General features: G+C 43.2%; 1 protein-coding gene across 2 annotated transcripts in view; it reads right to left on the minus strand.

Annotated features, from left to right (window-relative positions):
* Positions 1-22,954, minus strand: part of N4BP2L2 (NEDD4 binding protein 2 like 2) — a 290,582-nt gene that overhangs the window by 181,328 nt on the left and 86,300 nt on the right. The window contains exon 2 of one of the 2 annotated variants that reach the window (XM_044073215.1): positions 14,739-14,944. The exons of the other annotated variant lie outside the window; for it this stretch is intronic. The gene's annotated coding sequence lies outside the window, so the exon portion shown is untranslated. The remainder of the gene's footprint in view (positions 1-14,738; positions 14,945-22,954) is intronic. 2 annotated transcript variants of the gene reach the window in all.

Raw genomic sequence — 22,954 nt, forward strand, 5'->3', positions numbered from 1 at the left:
GGCATTGTGTTTGGCCTTAAGGGCTGTGACTGTTTGACACTCTGGCTGTGAGGTCTATGTGTTGCAAGTGTTGTGTTCTGAGGTGGTGGTTGTTTGGGTGTCTGCTTTGGTGGCCTCTGCTGTTTTGGTAGATTTTTGATCAGAGCCGAGTATGTCTTTGTGTGTTTATGTGTATGATTTGAGGTTGTGATGGTACTATGTGAGACTGGGTCTATAGTGTGTGTGGTAACCTTCTCCTCCTGACTGGTCTTGCCAGTCCTATGTTGAAGAGCTCAGCCTCCAGTTTGGCCGTATAGTTGCATCTCTCGCATGTATTTGTGTTTTGTGGGAGGAGGAGAGGGTTGTCTGTGTACATGAGGCAATTGTAACATTGCCTCAATATTCCCAGGTTCACCAGCTGAGCAGGAGAGGACACTAGCAACTGGTCCCTCGACATGCTAGAAGGACTAGACAAAAAAACTTTAAAAGAGATTCCTGGGCACGTGTGTGACCGAGAAATGGGGTTTGCCTGTTTGGGGTGCTATCTATAAGAGTGCCGTATCAAGGTAATAAGTACTGTAGGAGCAAGTGCTAGGTTTAACAGATAGAGAAAAGTCTACTTGGAGTCAAGTAGAGATGATCTTTTAGGTATTAGAGAAAGTGCTAGTAACAGGGATGCTTAAAGGTAAGATTGAAAAGAATGCACTCTGCAGTGTGCACTAGAGAAGTTAGATATGAAAGTAGGTAACTTGAGTTTTACCTGTTTAAAAAGTTAAGGTTTAGTGGAGAGTTACTATTTTTAAAACAGCAAGATGGACTGAAAGGGGTGGTTACTTTTGTATTTTGGTACTATGAAATACTGTAGGATGGCCAATAAATTTAAATAATTGAAGGGGTGGGATTTCAAAAGTGATGGTTTTGTGATTACTCACATAAGCCAGTGAAAGTAGAGAGAAATGAGATATATGGTCAGACTAACATAAGAGGCGGGCAACTAGAAAGACAGTGGTATTTAACAAGACAACTTAAATGGGTGGGAGGGAAGGGTAAAACATTCTGCCTGACTCAGAAGAGAGAGAGCTGTGGTCTCTTTTGAAGTTTTAATATGCTGTTAAAACAGAATGTAAGCAAAACACAAGGTAAAGAAAACAAACTACAGTATTCAAAATATAGAAAGGCAATACAGAAATACAAAAAATAACAGCAAACTAACCTTTCCTTCACAGCAAAGTGTAGCAGAGTCTGGATGAGCCTTTCTGGTAAAGCCAGATATTTTTTATTTGAGGAGTTCCATGGTATGCTGCTGATATTTCAGCATGTGGAACTGACAATTCAGTGCTCTGACAGCAAGAGTTGCAAAGGTGTATACTTTTTTACCCCATCTATCTAAAGCTCGGAATCCCTGTCTGAGGTGGTGGGATTGTTAGCTGAGGTTGTTTTAATTTCTTTACGTCCTTGGGAGATGACGTCTGGGTCAGCAGTAGAATTTGAGAAAAGTAATTTGTGACAGTCAGGGACTCTATAGTACTTGCCAGGTTTCCTGGGAGCAAGAGGGATGGTGTTCGGAGTCAAACTGGATTCCATAAAAACATAATACACAACATCCAAGACAGGATGAATAGCTAAACGTCTGTGCTGTGGTAAATTTAAGAATTCCCCCGAGTGTCTTTTTTGACTGAGAATAGTCCTGACATTCCCATTGGAAATGCTCCCTTAAAGTATATAGGGTTTCACCAAATGAAAAATCCTCGGGAGGAGAGGCAGAAGGAATGGATTCCACTGCATCAGAATCCTCATAAGCAGAGAGGGGTTGCATGTCTTCATATTTAGAAACCTCAGTCATCTGACTCCTGTTCAGATAAAATTACTGGGGACAAGTCTCTTTTTCTTTTGGAAGGGGTAGCATGGTTTCCCCTAATAAGCATAATAAGGTCTTCCGCCATTTTAAGCATTTGAGACTGAGGAATGGACGCAGATGCCCGAGCTTGGGTCATCGTTTTTTTTAGGTGTAGTTTGTACCCTGGGCCTTAGAAACTCGGTAGTTTTAGAAAGAATTGAAAACGCGAAAGAAGTCGTTGGTTTGTGTCTAGTATCGGTAGTGCGAAGAAATTATTCGGAAGCCGGTGCCTGCTCAGCGATTCTGGACCCATCCAAGGTAGAGACATCCGCAGGATCCTTAGTCGAAGAAGGGTTTCGTGGCATACCAGACACTGAGCAGGTCTCGGTAGCGGCCTGCAAATGCACAAAAGCAGGAGTCACGGGCTGCGAAAGCGTCTCACTGAGAACCAGAGAACTGACGACTAGCTTAATGGAAACAATGTCGGCAGTTTTGGACCTGTGTGGTCTGTCTCTGTCTTTATCCTTACGTTTTTTCAGAAGATTGGTATTCTGATGGCTTACCGAAGCCATAACGGAATACGAAGACTGAGAGTGAAAATATGTATCTACAATAAGGGCCCGACGATGTATAGTTCTGGCACTGAACACAGCACAAAAGCAACAGCAAGGGACGTCGTGGTCTGGGCCTAAACAGGTAACCCAGTAATAATTTAAATCTCGGTGTGGTATTTACTTTCCACACACGAGACAATTGTTAACTTTTTCTAACATCGGTTAGAACAAGAAAAAAGGATCCCCAACAGGGTACTTAGCTTTAGAAGACTTCAACTTCAATTTGGAAATGAAAACTCAGGTAGTGGCCGATCGGCACTCGTGTGAACTGCTTTTGCTTCGGGCTCCTCGGCAAGAAAGATTGATGTAATGGCATAGGCTGCTTGATTTTATACCACTGACGACCCAACGTCAGTCCTGGAGCAACAGCAACCGATGCAGAAATACTAAGCCTCTGGTATTTGGCCCGACTGAGGGTTACCCCTGGCAGGATAACGCAAGTGTGATGACTGCAACAGTGAAACACAAAGAACATCCATCGTCTCTAGGCTAAAAGTCTCCTTAATAAATCTACCTTTGTTAGAAGTTATTCTAGCATTTCTAACAAATTAACCCTTTAACATATTTTTCGGTATTTACGTATTATCGCAACTGGATTCTTACGAGAAAGAGCAGCTGTTTTTTCGAGCCCTTTATACATATGTCACCAAATATAAGTATGTGCAGTGTTTTCTGCTGAATGCTTTTTTGAAAGCCAACTTAGAAAATCTTTGGTTGTCATGGACTGCAGACTCATCCAGGGAACATTGTCTGATGAAGTCACTTTCTCAGTCACATTTCAGGCGAACAGAGCTGGAAGAAAGGAAACAGTCTACGTTTTGATTACAGGAACCAGTTAATTACAATTTTGGAGCCTTAACATTCTGCAGTAACTGCAGAGAAGCACTAATATAAATGCACCTACATACACACAGTTTTTATGTCGATATTGGAACAACCAGAAACAAAAACGTCCAAAAAAAGTGATTACAACAGCCTTACAATGTCCAAAGACAGTAGTACACAAGTGAATATGTTCATTTTATTTTAAAATAAGTTACGTCGTTAAAGGACGCTAAACAGGGATAGGAATTTTGTCATTATTCCTGTTCCTGCTGCCTAACCAATGTGATGGAAAAAGAAGTTATGTACTCACCATAACGTTCCATCTGAGTAGTTGTACTTCCATTTGTCTTCAACCTGTGGATATTCGGATCCGGATCGGATCAGAGACGGCCATTTCACCAGCTTCTGATCCGAGCTCCAAACTCCTCCCCCTACCCATAATACCCATCCATCTCCTTCCTTCCCTCAGATCTCGTTTGCCGCTTTTCAAGCCAGCAGCGTGGTCTCAAGCTCCAAGCTTTCTTTGACAGTTTTTGGGTAAGTGTTAGCTTTTGGGCTATTCATTAAATGCTGTAATTAAATCAAAAAATGCTTCAACAAAGTATTAGTATAAGGGTGTGCACACTTATGCAATCAGTGTATTGTACGTTTTTTATTTTTTTATATTTTTCCCCTAAGATTTGTTTTTCAATTGTACAGGTCACATTAAAGGTGGGAAAAGTTTAAAAACGATTTATTGTGGTCTCATTTTTTTATATCACAAAAACCTGGCATTTTAACAGGGGGGGGTGTAAACTTTTTATATCCACTGTATATATTTATTGTGGAGAACAACATATTTATATATGAGAATGAGATAATGTTGTCTATCTCGCCTTCATTCTTGCTGGTTGAGTTCGGAGCCGATCCTCGGCTCCGACTCGGCTATCTACTAAAACTCGAGAGCTATTTACTGGCTCGAGGCCTCCCCATATCCCACAATGCTTGGCGCTAGATACCCAGATCTCGTTTGCCGCTACAGCTACGAGGTTACGCTTTTACTGGCTCAGGTCATATTAATCCTTTTTTTTTCTATTATTAGCTAATATTTACCTTGTATTTTTCTTAAATATAGTTAGTTTTACCCTTGTAGTATAGTTAGCCTGTGTATCCCCTAGTTTATCCCAATAAGGAAACTCGTTTTCTGTTAGAGAGTTTCTACCCCCCCCTTTCTTTCTTCTCTATTAGTGGCTAACCCCACCCTTTCTGTACCTATAGGAGTAGTGTTTAGCCTTGTACTTTTTATATATATATTATTAAGGATAGTTGTTGCTGTTATTAAGTGTGGTGTGATAGTTTTTTGTAGTTATTATTGTTAGCTTAACTAGTGCGGGTGTGTGAGTGTTTCTGTGTGCCTTTTTAAGCACTAGTTTAATTTTTCTCTCTTTAGTATCCCCTGGCCAGTATGTCCAAGGATACTAAAGTCTCAGGCTTCAAGAAGTGTGACTCGTGCTGTCAGAAGATGTTTCTGACAAGACGGTCACACTTCTTGTGTGTATTGCTTGGGTTACCTACACCTGCAGGACTCCTGCTCGGTCTGTCACGCCTTCAGCCCGAGAGTCCTGCAGGAGCATAGGAACAAGCTTATTTTGAGAGGCTTACTTAAGCCAGAGGGATCCCCGGTGAAGCCTCAGTCAGGGAAATCCTTAAAGCCTGCCAAGCCGTCAGCTCCCAGTTCGGAGCCGTCGCCGGGCGGAGCATCTGCCTCCTCCTCTTCGGTTCCGGCTGGAGCCGACATCTCTAGACCTCAATCGGCTCAGACTTTAGTGTCGGAACCGTTGTTGGGTCGAAAACTTTCTAGGGCCCCTTCCCTAGAATTGGTTTGTTCGGCTCCGAGGTCACCGTTGCTTCAGTCTGAACGAAGCCATAGGTCCCACTCCTCTCGGTCCTCCAGGTTATCTGATCATGACTTGGAGAGGGTGGTCAGTAGACTCCTTAAATCGCAGGCCCTGGCCAAAATGTTAACCAGCCCTTCTCAACAGACTGTGGCTGTCCCGGTGTCTTCAGCAGTTCCTCCTCCGACTCCCCCTTTGTGTTCGGAGCCGGAGCCGGTTGGGGCTCGAATCTTGGAAATGTCGGAGCAGATACCAAACCTTTCGGCTCCTTCGTCGGCTCCAATCTCTTCATTGGTTCCTTCCTTGGAGGGATCTGGGCGCTGGGACTCCCTCGTCGGCTCCGAGGGGGCGAGTGGCATCAGACCCTTGTCCGACCCCGTTCTCCCTCTCGGGGCTTCAACGCAGGTGAGCTCGGCCCCATCGGCCTCGGAGCCGTCCCTCTCGGTGCCGGGAGGGGTTCACGTCTCTTCGGAGCGGGGACCCTCTGCTCTGCCTGATAGGGGCACCTTCGAGGTCATGAGGGGCGTGCTGACTCCTGAGTTGGCTACTCGATCGGCCCCTTCGGCTCCTCCCCCCATGGTGCCTGCATAAGTCTCTGTCCATCCTCCTGACCCCAAGCGTGGAGAACAGACGCTCCAGGTCGCCTCATTAGGCATATCGTCCTCTTCCGAGGCCTCCCCTGATCATTCAGAGGAGCCCCCACGGAAGAGAAAATGTAAGAGGAAACACATAGACTCCCCCGAGTCAGTCACGTCTGATACAGACTTGGAGGATTGGGAAGGGTCCCCAAGATCCCCCTCTGAGGATGTCTCCTTTTCAGACGTCCTAGAGATCCTTAAGCAGAGGGGGAACTGGACTGCCCTTAACCCTTCCGAGGATGAGTCGGTATACCTGGACGTGTTTGGTTCTCGCACTTCTACCTCCTGGGTGTCTCCACCCTTCGACCCACTCATGGAAGTAGTGGCTCAAAGGACGTGGTCAGCCCCGGACACAGTGGAACCAACTCCCCGCAGGCCCACTAAGTTCATTACAGCCCCACCCAACAAACAATTTTTGACAAAAGGTGTCTCCGTTGATGCCATGGTGGTGGCAACAGCCACGAAGGAGGAGTTGGCTGACCCTTCGGTGCCTGTCCATCCACCTAATAAAGAGTCTAGGACAATGGACAGGTACGGGAAGCGGATGATTTCCTCAGCGACCTTTTCCATGCGGTCGCTGAATTATCTGTGCCACTTCACCCGCCTTAAAAGGGATCTTCTCAAGGAACTGGGTGATACCCTTCAGGATCCATTAGCTGCGGGGGCTCAGGATAAGATTAACTCCCAGCTGGCGACCCTTAACTCTATCGTCAACTCCTCCATGCGGCTCATTTCTTATGCAACCGATGGGGAGAGTAGGGCCGCAGGTACAGGCGTGGCTTTGAGAAGACATGCCTGGATGCGGTTATGTAACTTTGCTGACCCCTTTAAGGCGTCCTTCACCAATACCCCCTTCGATGGTTTGGCTCGGTTTGGACCACATTTGAAGGATGCCCTTACCAGGTGTGAGCAGGAAGGCAAGACTCTCTCTGCCGTGGGACTCTGTTTTTCTACTCCCTCTAGACCATACCCTAAAGGTCAGAAGAGTGGGAAAATGTGGTTTCGGAAACCCCAGGGAGTCGTGCCTGACACATGTGGCGAGTTTCCCCTCCAGGGGCAGGGGAGGGAACAATAATAGACGCTGCCCGAGGGGCAGAGGGGGTCTGCAAAATCAGGGTAGCAGAGAATTTTTCTCTGACAAACCCTTTCAACACCCGAGGGGCTGCCCGACTGTCCACCTTCGGAGACAGTCGGGGGAATTTTTGTCACTTTACCCAGATGCCTGGCATCTCCTCACACAAGACAAATGGGTACAGTCCCATCATATCCGAGGGTTACAAAATCCCCTTTGTCCACACGCCTGTACAAAACAACCAAGTCCCTTCCAGATGTTCCACCCAGTCTAAGGGAACAAGCAGTGCTAGAAATTTCAAAACTGCTAGGAAAAAGGGCCATCCAGCCAGTCCCAGGAACAAGCAGTGCTAGAAATTTCAAAACTGCTAGGAAAAAGGGCCATCCAGCCAGTCCCAGCAGACCAGCAAGGATCCGGAATTTACTCCAAGTTCTTTTTGGTACCAAAAAAGACAAGGGACTGGAGACCTATTTTGGATCTCAGCAGGTTAAACAAATCTGTTCAAAGAACGAAGTTCCGGATGGTCACGCTTTAGTCCATTCTACCCTTTTTGGGTCAGGACAACTGGATGTGCTCCATAGACCTTCAGGATGCGTACTACCATATCAAAATGGACAAGCGCTCCAGAAGGTTTCTCCGCTTCCGGCTGGGAGCCAGTCACTATCAATTCAGAGCCCTGCCCTTTGGTCTCACCACAGCCCCCAGGGTGTTCACCAAGTGCATGGCAGTGGTTACGCCTCACATGAGACAGCGAGGATTCCAGGTGTTTCCATATCTAGATGACTGGCTCTTTACTGCTTCCACCAGGCATCAGCTACTGCGAGCCAGGGATTATACCATCCAAACTTGCTCCATGCTAGGTATCTCAATAAATTTCGAAAAGTCTGCATTGTTGCCTTGTCAGTCTATAATCTTTATAGGCGCAAGATTAAATACAAAAGATCTGTCCGCAAAACTTTCTCTAGACAGCGTGTCAGACATTCGCCGACATGTGCAGGTCTTACTACAGTGCAAGAAGATTCAGGCCAGATTTGCACTAAAAACGTTGGGTCTCATGGCAGCAGCAATCATACTAGTTCCCCTGGCTCGTTTTCACATGCGGATTCTTATAGGTTCATAGGTTCATACTAGGCTATCTGCCCGAGGGCATTTACAAGCCTAGCCCATAGTTTTGTGGCTTACGCCACCCCTTTAGTATGGGGAACTATACCCATTATTTTGCTGTGCCTCTGTCGAGCAGTGACACTGAGGTAATCCCTGGGGTATATCTGCGATCTCCCATCCATTGGTCAAGATTTCTCTTGAACAAGGCCAGCGAGGTGCTCTGCCTCACATATACCGGGATTTTATTCCACAGCATAGGGAGTCTTTGGGTGATGAATCTATCCCTCCAGCACGTCCTATTAATAGCCGTGTCGAGGTTTAAGTGTCCGCCCTTGTGGCTCTGACGGATCTAGATTTTTGAGGTGAAGCATATTCATCAAATCTGGGTTTGACATGGCCTTGTATGTTAGGCAAAGGTCACCTCTGAGCAAGCGGTGGCGACTGAATAGAGCTGGAGTTCTTTCAGTCGGGCAGCATAGGACAGATGTTTGAGACCCTTTATCCTTTTGGTGAGGAACTTTGTGGCCTCTCCAGCTGCTGCAAGTGTCGGGTCAGATACATTCCGAATGGGGCATTGTACTCAATCATTGGTCTGATGAGTGATGAGTATAGGGAGACTATGACCTCCCTTGATCTAGATGAGAATCCCTTCATGATAAGGTGGGCAATGTAGAAGGTCTTCCTAACTACTTTAGCTACATGGGTGTCGAATGACAGACTACTATCAACCTGGGTCCCCAGGTCCCTGATAACTTCTTCTGTGCTCAGTGGATTGCCACCTATTTGGTAGCTAGGGGTAACCTTGTTTTTCCCGAAGGGTATGACTATGCATTTTTTGGCATTTAACTTTAGGCCATGGCTCTGGCACCAGTTATCCGTTTCTGTGAGACTCTTCTGAAGGATATCTGTGTCAGATGTGTTTTCTACTATGGCGCCCAGTTTGCAGTCATCTGCAAACTTTGTCAGCCATAACCCTCCTGTGTTTGCTTGTACTTGGAAAAGTAGATGCCAAACAAGAGTGGGCCCAGGACTGAGCCCTGTGGTACACCACTTGTGACAGGCTTTGAGTCTGACATGGCGCCAGCAACTCTGACCCTGTGGGTTCTGTCACTCAGCCAGTTTGCAACCCATCTTGTGATGTATGGGTTAACATTTAAGCTGATGAGTTTTTCAATTATACCCGAGTGGGGTATTGTATCGAAGGCCTTCGCCAGATCGAGGTAGGCTGTATGGACTGCCTTTCCCTCATCAATGGCTTTGGTGACCGTTTGAAAAAGTCAACCAAGTTTAGAAGGCATGATCTGCCTTTGACAAAGCCAAACTGGGATGGATCCAAAGTCTGCAAATTCCCTATGTCTTTATTTATGAGGTCCATTATGATCCTCTCCATGGCTTTGCAGATAAGGCTTGTCAAGCTAATGGGCGGTAATTTCCAGGGTCGGTGGAGGCACCGCCTTTGTGAAGTGGGACCACAGTTGCAGTGCGCCACTCCTGGGTATGTATCCAGAGGTAAGACTATGATTAAACAGCTGTCCTAGCTGTGGGTTTAATTCCTCGTTGAGTTCGTGGAGCACACAGCCGGGGACACCATCAGGTCCCATGGATGCTGTGTTTTTGCTTTGGAGAGAGCAGTTCTCACTTGGGCGTTGGAGATGTTTGGGGGCTGCAATCGCTTGGTATAGATATCTCTCCTTTTGGGGAGGGGAGAAGTTTGCACTGAACCTGTCAGCCAGTATGTTGGCAATGTCTGTAGGATCAGTAATCTTCACATCATTTTGAACTAGTTCTGAGCATATCTGGGAGTTTCCTCCCAGGTTTCTAACATAGCTAAAGAAGGCCTTATGATTGTCTTTTGAGTCTTTAGCGATTTTTCTCTCAAAATTTGCTTTGGATGATTTTATGAGAGCTCTTAGTTTTTTACTTATAGTGATCAAGGGTGTCTTACCTTTTAAGGATTTTGCTCTATCTTGTAGTAGCTTCCTCCTTTTGTTGTAGAGTTTGTTTATGGCTGGGGTCCACCAGACTGGACGCTTGCCTTTGGTACAAAGAGTCTTTGTTTTGCTTGGGATTGCCTTATCCATGCAACCTGGGCATTTGTAAGTGATTCAGCGGCTTGAGTACTGTTTTCCGCCGGCTCGGGGGCCTTAAAGGAGACCACACTAGTCTTTAGAAGTGTGAAGTCGGCTTTCGAGAAGTTCTTTACTGTGGTCTTTTTTATTTCAGGTGGGGGTGGGATGAGGACCTCCAGCAAGATTAGTTTGTGATCTGATCTCACCAGTGAGGGGTATACTTCCGGTGTTGAACATTGTGCTCCCATGTTCGTGATGATGAGATCAAGTATGTTTTCTCCTCTTGTGGGGATGGTGACTAGTTGTTCCATGGCATTTGAGTTTATGAATTCCAGGAACTTTTGGGCTAGGGTGTTTGGGCTTGAGTAGTGTTCCCAGTCTATATTAGGGTAATTGAAGTCACCTAGTATGATGGTGTTTGGTGATACATTTATCCCTCTAGTGTTTTCAGGAAGGCCATGTGAGGTTCCTGAGTTTGTGAGGGTGGCCTGTAACATGCTACAATTTGCAGAGCAGTCTTGCCTATGGTTAATTGCACCTGGATGGTCTCCGATGCATCGTGCGTTGCCACCAGTCTTAAGGTGTGGGTGTCCTTGATGAATATGGATACCCCCCCTCCTTTCTTGGTATTGTCCGGATTTTGGGGCCGGAACGCATGATAAGAGGTAAAACCTGATAGTGCTGGGGTGCTCTCAGGAGCCTTGAACCAGGTTTCTGTCACTGCACAGACATCGATGTTCTCCATACTGAGAAGGGCCTCGAGTGCGTGCATTTTGAGATTTAGACTTCTGGCATTGAGCAGCATTACCCTTAGTTTTTTTCCTTTTTTGTGTTCTGGGGTGGTAGGTTTAGAATTTGAGCCTTGCCTAAAAAAGTGGATGCCTTTTACCCAATGGTCCTTTCAACAACTTCCGATGTCTCACAAGATAATAATCACTCAATCATGCAAAGACCACCTGGCTTGGTGGATGGTCTCCCCTCTAGAACTCCAGGGCAGACCGTTTGTTCTTCCTTCTCCTGTTGCCACGGTGACCACGGATGCCTCCTGATCGGGTGGGGGGGCACTTTCAGGGCAGGACTGTCCAGGGCACTTGGCAACCTCTAGAGCACCACCTGCACATAAACGTCTTGGAGATGAGAGTGGTGCTTTTAGCGTTGCAAGCTCTTCAGGACTCTCTACCCACCGGGACTATTGCAATTCAAACAGACAACATGTCTGTAGTGTGGTACATCAACAAGCAGGGCGGAACCAAGTCATATCCCTTATGTCGAGAAGCACTCAGACTCTGGCAGTGGGCAATCTCCTCTCAATGGTTTCAGATAGCAAAGCACATCCCTGGGAAGTCCAACGTCATAGCGGACAGGCTAAGCAGAGCTATTCTCATGCCTCACGAGTGGTCTCTCAATCAGTCAGTAGCAGACAAAATTTTCCGCAGATGGGGTCAGCCTTGCTGCGACCTTTTCGCAACTCCTCTCAACAGCAAGTGCGACGATTTCTTCACTCTCTTTCCCCTCCTCGGCCGCTCCCCCAGAGACGGTCTAGTTCACGATTGGCCCCGGGGTCTTCTGTATGCATTCCCACCTTTTCCCCTAATTCCCAAACTAATTCAGAAGGCGACCGCATTGGGATCCAGGATTATCCTCATTGCCCATTACTGGCCTCGACAAATTTGGTTCCCATTCCTGCATCGTCACCTGCTGGAGCAGCCTTGGAATCTGGACCCAGTGCCAGACCTCTTGGTCCATCAGTCGGGCGGGCTGCACCAATCCCTTAATGTCTCTCAACCTTACAGCTTGGTTGCTCCACTTCTAACCTTAGCCAGGCTTCCACATATTTCCCAGCCGGTGCGTGAAATCATCCTTTCTTCGCACAAATCTACCACCAGGAAGACTTATGCTAGTAAGTGGAAACGTTTCTCTTTCTGGGCAGAGGCTATAGACCCCTTTACAGTCCCTGTCCATCACGTTCCAGATTTTTTAGCAGAACTCTTTCAAGCTGGTTCCTCGTCTGCCACCATTAGGGTCCAATTAATTAGCTGCTACCGCAAATTTCCACGCTGGCCTGTCAGAAACCAGCATCATGTCCCACAAACTTTAGAAGGCCTTTCTTAAAGGAACTATTTTGCTTAGGCCCCCGGTCAGAGATCCCCCGCCTCCGTGGGACTTAAACTTGATATTAGCTTCCTTGATTCTCCCCCCTTTTGAACCTGCGGCTTCCTGTTCCTTAAAATTACTCTCCTGGAAGACTCTCTTTTCAGTAGCCATCACCTCAGCTAGGAGAGTTTTGGAACTTCAAGCCCTCTGTATTCGTCCTCCTTACCTTGTGTTTCATAAGGATAGAGTTTCACTCAGGACTAATCCTTCATTTCTGCCCAAGATACCTTCCGAAACAAACCTGAATTCGGCTATCGATCTACCTGTCTTTTTTCCTAACTATTCGAACAAAGCTGAACAAAAGTTACACCAATTGGACGTTCATAGGCAATTACGTTTTTATTTGGATAGGACTAAACAAAGAAAATCAGACCAACTCTTCCTGTCCTATGCTGAGGGCAAGCAGGGCCTGCCAGTTTCTAAAGTAACCTTATCCAGGTGGTTACCCTCTATTATTACTTTGATTTATCAGCTGAGACAAGAAGAACTCCCTACTAAACCTAAAGGTCATTCCACCAGAGCGTTAGCTACTTCAGTAGCTTTTCAAGCAAGACTACCAATGGAATCTATTTGTGCTCCAGCCACATGGGCCACTCCTCATACTTTCGTTTCACATTATAAGTTGTATAGGGCCTCTAGGAGTAGAGCTGATTTTGGTTCCACTGTGCTCAACAGTCTGTTCCGATGAGCCACCCAGGACTAAGGTACTAGGAACGCTGTCCAACCAGCAAGAATGAAGGCGAGATAGACAACTAAACATTAAGAAGTTATGTACCTACCATAACGTTCCATGTTAGTTGTCTTCTTCTCGCCTTCTTTCTTGTGTCCCACCCTCCATCCCCCTAGCCTGGACAGACCGAGAAGAGTCCCTTTTTGAGGCCTTCTTCCTCTGGCTGAGTCTTATTTGGTTTACGTCCTCCTCTGTTTTAGTACCGTAGGTAAACCTTGTAGTTTGGACAGGTGCCCTTGAAATTTTTCTATGGTGTTAGCTCTGCTAAACGAGATCTGGGTATCAAGCGCCAAGCATTGTGGGATATGGGGAGGCCTTGAGCCAGTAAATAGCTCTCGAGCTTTAGTAGATAGCCGAGTCGGAGCCGAGGATCAGCTCCGAACCCAACCAGCAAGAAAGAAGACGAGAAGAAGACAACTAACATGGAACGTCATGGTAGGTACATAACTTCTTATTCTGGCAGAGATGGGGTGTTGCTATGGGCACCCCATGTACAAATAGTTATGCCAACTTGGTTTTGGCTAACTGGAAAGATCGCCACATACTGAATAATGATTCTTTTTGTTTTTCAAATTTGATATATTACAAATTATTTCTAGAGGATTGGTTCATCTTATGGAAGGACTCTGGGGATGAGCTACTGAGATTTGTGCATTATATAGCGACAACATTTGATTTTTTAAAGTTTCCTCTGTGTTATTCCATGACTCTCATGGACTTTTAGGATGTCTCCCTATTTCTGGATACAGACCAGGATCCATACCTCCATACATCATAGAGAACATAGAATGAATAATATCCTGAACCAGCATAGTCTACCATCCTAAATATTTTCATCAAAACATTATAAAGAGGCAGATGATTAGCTATTCCAAACTGCACAACAGGGATCAACACTTTGTTAATGCTTGTGAACAATTAAAGGATGATCTTGTGCATAGATGATATAATAAGAGAGAGAGAGATACAAAGTTGCTTTTCTGAAGTACAGAGCTTGTGGCATACTCAAAGAAAACCATTTTATTCTGCTAAATCTACTTGAGGAAAACCATTTTATTCTGCTAAATCTGTGAATACAGTAGCACCACGAAGGACAGATGCCTCAAAGGCAACTAATACGAGAATGTTTTTAACTTATTCTGGTGATGTAAATTATGTTTATGACATCAAAAATAATTGGAAAATTCTCATTAGTGACAGAATGGTCAAATGTATAGTTGGAGATGGTCCATCCTTTTCATTCAACACCAACAAGAATCTTAAACATCTACTTTGCCATAGGCAATTTAGGAATAAATAGATAACATCAGACAGACTGGGCACGTATCCATGTAGGAATTGCTCATGCTCCAGGTATATATCTAAGCAGCAGGTTTTTGTGCATCCACGTACAGGTAAATCTTACACACCACACATATATTATGGGTAAGGGGAGAAGCTCGAGCTACATAGTCAAAACTCATCAACTGGCTGAGGATGGATCCAAAACCCATCACTTAAGAAACACAAGAAAAAAACATCAGATTGTTACAAGAATTTAACAGAAAAAGGACTTTTTATGGTGAATGTGTGAATACTATGTAACTGAGCACATTCTATCCAAATTATACAACTGTTACCTTTTCACAATAAATTCTCCAAAATTTTATTTCAAGAGGATTCTGGCAAGAGAACTACAAAATCTAAGCACATGAATAAGGATTCATCAAACCTATGTGCAGACTGTACACCTAATAAAATCTCAAAGAATAGATTAGGTTTCACATGGAATGAACAAAAAAATTACTTCAGCTAGCATATATTTCAGAAAGTAGCCATGGAAAACTGACGTTATGTTCTCACCTAGTTTTTTCTCATTTATACGCAATGGCACCCACATATGAAATAGAAATAACCTTCTCTCAATCAAGTGCACATTTCTTCCCAGGTGATAAACAGCCCTCTTTCCCATCCATAACATCATGACAATTTTCAGTTATTTCTTTTCTCTTTCCGCTGCAATGAGTTATCATTCCCATCCAAAAGCCACAATTTTTTCTGTTCAGGACCTAAAAAGGAACACAAAAATTCACAAGAGTTTTAACTTCAAAAATACACTGAATCATTAACTATACCCTTCCCATATTCTTAGCCACGTTATACCATCAAAAAGGATGCATTATGTTGATACATAAATATAGCTACTAAATCAGGTTAAGGCACTACACCATTAAAATAAATCACCCTATCAGGTTACCAATCTACATTACAAAGATTAGTTTTCAAAGTACCAGCAAAGAATGCACTGCATGCATCAATACCTCAAAGGACCAATGAAAGTCCCTCCAAATTACTTGGCAATGTACATGTTTACTTCTCTTGCCATAAAGCTGTTCACCTACTACTATTCTGTGACTGCTGATACCATGTGACTATTTTAAACCTCTTTATTTAAGGCTTACATAACTGTATTGTTTAATTTGCTCCTACTTTATTGCATTTTATTTTACATTTCTTTAACTTTAAAAGGTTATTTTTCTCTTTGGACATTTAAAAAAGTTCTTATTTAAGGCCAGTTCGTCAGAGCTGTAGCTAGATCATCTGGTGCCAGTTCGTCAGAGCTGTAGCTAGATCATCTGGTGCCCTGGACAGTTCTTCAGCATGTCACAACCTTCAACCCCAAGTTGAGGGCAAAAAAAAAAGTCTTCTACACTGAATTGTAAATGTTGCAAACGCTTTTCCAGTTACATGCTACAGTTAAATGCAGTACTGACATTTATTAAATACGCTTCTTACAATGAATGCCAGTACTGCACTCGCATCCCTATGAGCGACTACTGATTGAGTACACTGGCAGCCTGAAAAAGGGTAGTTGCCCATTTTGCCCTACACCTGGTTACATTCCTTCAGAAATTTAAAGATGGGGAGAATAGATTCTCTATACTTTGGTCATGCTTCTTTTTTTAAACAAGAAACATCTTTATTAAATTACCACGTATGACATATTCAATCATACATTTATATAATGAAAACAAACCATATTAAAACAATTTTAGTTGCAAACATTATACATAACTTACAATCTACCCAGTCACTATCAGTTAAACATTTTACTGCTCATTCAAATCCTGCCTTCTTTTAAACCTCAAATCTACCTCTGCGTGTATTTTTCCCACAATTCACATTTTTCTATGTAATTTGCTCCTACCCTTTTCTAAAAATTACATTTCCAGTGGTTTTGTCTCGGTTATTATATTCCGTACTTCTAATACCGTTGATTTAGACTTAGATTTCCATTTTCTAGTAATGACTGTTTTGGCAACCACCACAATTAGACACAGCAAGGCCTTACTATGTCTAGACAATTTTGATTCTATATCACAGTTCAAAAAATAATTTCCTTAGTTACACCAATTTGTTCACCCAGCATCTCTGACAGGGTAGTCTTCAGGGAATCTTTAAAGTCTAAACAAAGATAAAATAAACGAACTGACCACGGCTGAGTGGGTATCCAAGTTCAAAAAAGTAAAACTTTAATGAGAGATACAAGAGTAAGCGCTTTCGTGATTCAATAACTGATCGCTTCTTCAGACTCATTCACATACAACAAAACAATGAATTTAAATCAAAACATATCCAATCAAAAGACTGTTTCTCTATGATGTCACTAATAATCCATTAAGACACTGCATGGCCTGCAATTACCCTTAACAGTGACTATTGATAAAAAATATTAGAGGAGGGGGATATAAAAAATAAAGTGGAAGAGGCAGAACAGAAATGGATTCTGCAGCTGCAGGCAGACAAGTCCCCGGGGCTTAATAGTGCAGCTTCATTGAAACCTTTCTTGAAATCAAGACCACTAAATACAGCATTATTTATAATATGTACTTTTATTTTTAGATGTATGAATTTTAAGCATGCTTTAAATAGTTCTTAATATAATATATTTTGTCTGTTTAAGAAGCGATCAGTTGTTGAATCACGAAAACGTTTACTCTTGTACCTCTCATTAAAGTTTTACTTTTTTGGAACTTGGATACCTACTTAGCCGTGGTCAGTTCGTTTATTTTATCTTTGTTTTTGCTTTGAGGTGTAAACCAAGCATTTAATCCAGTCTGTGGATCCTTTTTTTCTCTATAATCTTTAAAGTCTGACAACTCATCATACTCCCAGAAAATATGTTCCCAATTACCTCTTTCTTCTCCATCACACCTCCAACATCTGCTGTCTACCTGTGGAAAAATTCTTTGGAGTCTACTTGAGATACAAAAAGTACTTATGTAAACATCTTCTAGACTCTGTTGCACATTTGGGAGAAATACATATAGCCCCCATTACTCCTCCTATTAATTCTTATAGTTATCATGCAATATTGTATATACTCTTAACTACTACTTTTTTAACAGCAGCTTCTGTTCTAGAGTCTAATAACTCTACCACTGCTGGCCATTCGCTTATGATCCCCCTATTTATTTTTCGTTGCCTATACTCGATATCAATCCTCGATAGGGAAGGCAATTTCTAGCCTACAGGCCAAAAACATTTTTGGCCTCTTCCCATTCTATTACCTCTCCCTCTCCAATTATTTGCTCCCAATTCTCTAGTTCCTTTGCCAGTTTTCTACAGTAAATCCCAGCTCTCTCTCGCCAATTGTCTGCATCCCTAACTGCAGTCATCTCTATCGGCATAATCTCCATTCTTCATTCCCATGTTGGCTTAGTTCTTAGAATACTTTCTGCTACTTTATGAATGTTATATTCTGCATGGTTATCGGTACTCTCCTTAAGGATCTGCATCCAAAATCCCAGTATCTCATTGTTTCTTGAGTTTCCCCCATTTCATCACCATCCCTTTCCACTTTTAATTATAGGTTTCTGTTTGTGTTATGCAACTGTGTAATTCTGAAAAATCCTGTCAAATCAGGTAATCTCAAACCCCCTTGTTCTATTGGAAGAATCATCTTATCCCAGTTAACTCTTGCCGTCTTCCCCGCCCAGATAAAATCCTTCAGCTCTTTACTAATTGCTATACACAACTTCTCCTCTGGTTGAAAAAAATATGCCTGACCTGTGTTTAAAACTAAAGGGAATAAAAACATTTTAACTGTTTTATCTGGTTATCCATATCCACATAATAGAGCTTCCAATTTCTCAGTTTTTATATTATCTTTTGTAGTTTCGTCCCACATATCCTTAGCTGCCACATAAGAATCCTTTTTAATCCATACTCCTAAGTACTTCATTTTATCATGCCCCCATAAATACGGATACTGTTGAACCAATTAGTGTGTGGCTACATAATTTACAGCAGTTGCCTTTGTTTTTGCTTCATTCATTTTGCATCTGAAACTGCCTCAAAATGTTCCACAACACTAAAATGTCCTTTTCTGGTTTTATCAATTATAAAATAATATCTACAAATAGAGCCACCTTTTCTTGACTACATCATCAGTTATGTCCTTAAATTTCTAAGCCCCTTATTTTCTTTGTCAGTGGTTCTAAATACAAAGCAAATAAAGGGGAAAGATAACACCCCTGCCTGGTTCCTCTGTTTAAACTAAAATTATCAGACAGGAACCCACCCCCTTTACTTTTTGCCTACAACCCCTCACATGTCACTCACAGGTTCACAGAAGGCTACCAGGATAATGGACCTTGAGCCCGTACAAGCCTAGACATATTTATTCCGAGTCGCCCCAATTTTCAGTAGTTAGGAGAGTGAAGTTCGCAAAGATAAGCTTGTATGGTAGTTAATACAGACTTCCTATGTCCAGGAGGGACATGAGCAACACCCCAGGAGTAAAACTGCGGTCACCCATCCACTGATCTAGGTTGCATTTAAAGAGGGTAAGGGAGGGACTCTGTTTCGCATGAACTGCAAAGCTTGTTCCAGAGAACTGGCAGTCTCTGGGAGATATCTCTCTCTCCAGCATGACCTACTCATGTCAGAGGCTAGGTTAACATCCCTGCAGAGAGAGTGAGGTTTGTGCAGTTTGGTTCCCAAATATGTAGAATTTCCATCAGGGCTGAGTCAAAGACTGCCCTGTAAGCCAGACACAGGTCATACCTTAGCAACTTGTAGGAGACAGAATACAGTGCCTGAGACTTGTTTTGTGTACTCTGTAATTTCTTGGCGAGAAAACTCTGTGGTCTCCCCAATAGCTGCAGATGTCTGGTGAGATACATGCAAAAGGGAGCACTGTACTCAATCACTGGTTTGATGAGGGATGATTATAATGGAACTATAAGATCCTTAGATCCAAATGTGATGCCTTTACTTATAAAGTGTGCCATACAGGACGACTTCCTTACTACTGTGGATACGTGGTGGTCAAAGTTCAGATTGCTATCAACCTGAGTAACGTACTGCTCGGCCTACACTTGGGGGTGCTGTCTATAATGTAATTAGCAGGGATGCTGGCTTTCCCAAACAGAATAGTAATGCATTTTTTTGCATTTAGCTTTAAACCATGTCTCTGGCACCAATCATTTGTCTACGTTCACCTTGTCTGCACCCTGAACATCGTTGCAGCACTCAGTCACTGCTCCCAATTTGCAATTTTTTACAATTGTCAGCCAACTTGGACAGCCACAGGCAATCCGAACAGTAAGGGGTCCAGCACAGAACTCTGTGGTAGGACACTGCTGACTGGTCTTTTGCTAGAAGTGAAGTAGGACACTGATGACTGGTCTTTTGCTAGAAGTGAAGTCACCCACTTTGACAGTATGTGACCTGCTGGTGAGACAGTTGGCTGACCATCTGGTAATTTAGGGGTTAATTCCCAATTAGTAAAGTATTTCTAGAATACCAGAGTGAGGGATTGTGTCAAATGTCATGGCTAGGGCACGATAGGTGGTATGTACAGTTTTTCCCTCGTCCAGGACCTTGGTGACTTTCTCAAAGAAGTCAGCTATGTTGAACATGCATGATCTACCTGTAACAAATTTAAATGGGTTGGGTCCAGAGTTTTGAAATGACCTAGGTCCTTGTTAATAAAGTCCATAAAGATTCTTTCCATGGCCTTGCAGTTGTGGTTAGTCAAGCTTATAGGCCTATAATTCCGAGGGTTGGTTAAAGGATCGCCTTTGTGCAGTGGGATTACTGTTGCTGTCCTCCATTCCACCAGAACATAGCCAGGTCGCAGGCTGTGGTTAAACAGGGATTCAAGTGGGTCTGCTATGTCATGTTTTAAGTTGTTTAAAAGGCAATCTGGGATGCTGTCTGGTCCCACTGATACCACGTTTTTGGCACTGGAGAGTGCAGGAATGACCTCTCTCCTGAGATACCAGGCTGAGGAATGGTGGCAAGTAAACTTTGGGGGAATGATTGGAGGGGACAGGACGGAAGTTTGCTCCAAATCTGTCCGCGAGCAGGTTGGCTATTACCTCTGAGTATGGGTGGTGCCTTCCACAACCAGTACAGTGCATAGCTGGGTATTTCTTTTTAGATTTTGGACGTAGTTAAAGAATGCCTTGCAACTATCCATAGCTAGGGCAGCTATTTTTTCTTAGTAATTAGCTTTGGAGGACTTGACAAGATCTCTAAACTGTTTAAGCTAGACAGGGATTTTTTCTTCTGCTGAGCCAGTTTTTCTTGGACATTAGTTTCTTTTTCTTGTTGTACAGCCTGTTTATAAGTAGGGATCCACCAGGATGACTTGTATTTTCAGCAAGGTACAGCCAATTCTATACAACTGCTTAAGTGGTTAAGGAAGGCACTGGTGTACATCTCTGCATGAGTGTCCGTGTTATCTGCGTTCGAGGGGGCTTTGAAACTTCTTATGCCATCACTTAGTAGGAGACAATTTGAATTAGAAAAATTCTCTCAAGTGTTTTTGAGCTTGATGGGGTATCATGCCTTATAATTGCATTGAACAAGACTGATTTATGGTCCAATCTTACCAGGGAGGACATCACAAGGGGGGTTGCAATGCTCCCCCCGTGTTAGTGAGTACTGTGTCCAGAAATTTTGAGCCTCTTATGGGTGTGCTGATTAGCTGTTCCAGAGCATTTGCACTGACAAAATCAAAGAACCTCTGAGACAGCATGTTTGTGGTCATATATGCTTACTAGACATAATCATCATTATCAGCCCCCTTTTCCCATTTTTCTATATGGGTTCGGGGTATCGTGTTAACTGTCACCAACTCTCTCGATTCAGTGCCACATTCCTGCCCTCAACATTCATGCCTGACTGTCGCAGATCTTCTTTCACACAATCCATCCACCTCTTTGCTGGAAGCCCTCGCTTCCTCTTACCTTCTTCCTGTCTGTCCCAAATCTTCCTCACCAGATAGTCTTCTGCTTTTCTACACATGTGCCCAAACCAGCATAATCTGTTCTCTTTGATCTTTTCTGCAATTGGAGCTACTTTGGATTCTGCTCTTATGTCCTCATTTCTTTGTCTGTCCTACAGTGTGTGCATCCTATCACCTTTCTCAGGCACTTCATTTCCATTACCTCTACCTTCAACTGTTCTACCTTTACTGCCCAGGTTTCTGTACCAAACAGTAGTACTGGTCGCACCACTGTCTTGTACACCTTACTTTTCAGCTTCTTTGGCATTCTTCTGTCATAGACCAGCCAGTTGGCTGCAGTCCCTCTGATTCTAGCTTTGACCTCTTCATTCAGACTACCCTTCTCGTCAACCACTACTCCCAGATATTTGAAGCCGTTTACCTGTTCCACTATCTTCCCTTATTATCTTTATTATTCCCTTATTATTATCTCCAAGTACAAATACACCTCACAGCCAAAGTCCTCCAAACACAGAAGGTTCTGATGAAGTCAACTGACGAAAGCGCTTAACCATTTTGTTATTTTGTGAATAAACTGTGTTCTGTGTTTTGGAGGACTTTGGCTGTGAGGTGTATTTGTACTTGGATTCGTATTGCTGTGTTACACCTGGTTGGCACCGTTTTTTGTTTAGCTTATTATTATCTCTTCTGTTTACCAGTCAATGGTAGGATAATTAAAATCACCCATGACTAAGGTGCTGGGCTGTATGACAAGTGACTCCAGTAAATCCAGGTATGCAGTATGCTTTTCCTGTTTCATGGTGGGGGACCTATAGCCTGCTATGATGTGATGGAGGGGGGGGGGGCTTTGCTTATAGTTAAATGGACATGGAGTATCTCAAGAGATCCATACTGTTTAACCAGTCTCAAGGTGTACTTGTGAAGATTGGGGGAAGACAAATGAAGGCTGCCAGCCTTGCCAGATAGAATTTTATAGATAATTCTGTCATTTGTAAATATTAATGTAAGCCACAGGCTTGTTGTCTTAAATGGAAAAAATAGTGTTACATGTGGAACTGAAAAAATGTAACAACAGTGCACTCTACTGACCAAGTAAAGCATGTTGTAACCCTTTGATCTAAACACGGCTCTGGCTGGTCTAGATGAAATAATTCTTGCTATTGTGGTAAGGTCGGAGTTAATGGCCAGAATTTGCAAGCATAAATGTCCTTTATTGCTCTGGTTTCTCCCCAGAGGTGAAGAATGTAAATGTAGTTTCTGTTAGCCTGGGAACCCAAGAAAGTGTGAAGAATTATGTAATGTGAACCAGGAATGTGATTTTAAAAACAGAGAGAATCAGAGAGCATTAAGCAGTTTTGTCTTGACCATCCAACTCAGCACTGCCTTTGCTCTATATGTAAGTTTATCTTAGACTTGTGTTTTCTCTTAGAAATAGCCAGAAACTAAAAAGATTAGATAAAATGTTTTTCTGTGATGTCAGAACTGTACTGCTGAATTATTTTAAGTATTTCTCTGTGATCTCTGAACTCTTGACTAGCACTGTGTAGTAAGAAATATTGTCTTGTGTTTTTGTTATTTATTATTAAATATTTTTAAACCCTTTCAACTGTGGCTGTTTTTAGAGAGATAATTTAAGCTCTTTAGAGTACTTGCATGCCTTTGGTAAAATTGTACAAATCCACTTTAACAGCTTTAGCCATGGGCTATACTACCAATTGGATAATAATACTACACAGTAATAATTGGACACCCTTTTAAGGGCCTTGAGTAGCTGATAAATATTAGTGGGTGGTGGCAGCTGGTACTACCGTATAGTCTG

The sequence above is a fragment of the Protopterus annectens genome, chromosome 5.part1 (genome assembly GCF_019279795.1).
Source record: "Protopterus annectens isolate FY-2018-M chromosome 5.part1, PAN1.0, whole genome shotgun sequence".
Lineage (NCBI taxonomy): Eukaryota > Metazoa > Chordata > Ceratodontiformes > Protopteridae > Protopterus > Protopterus annectens.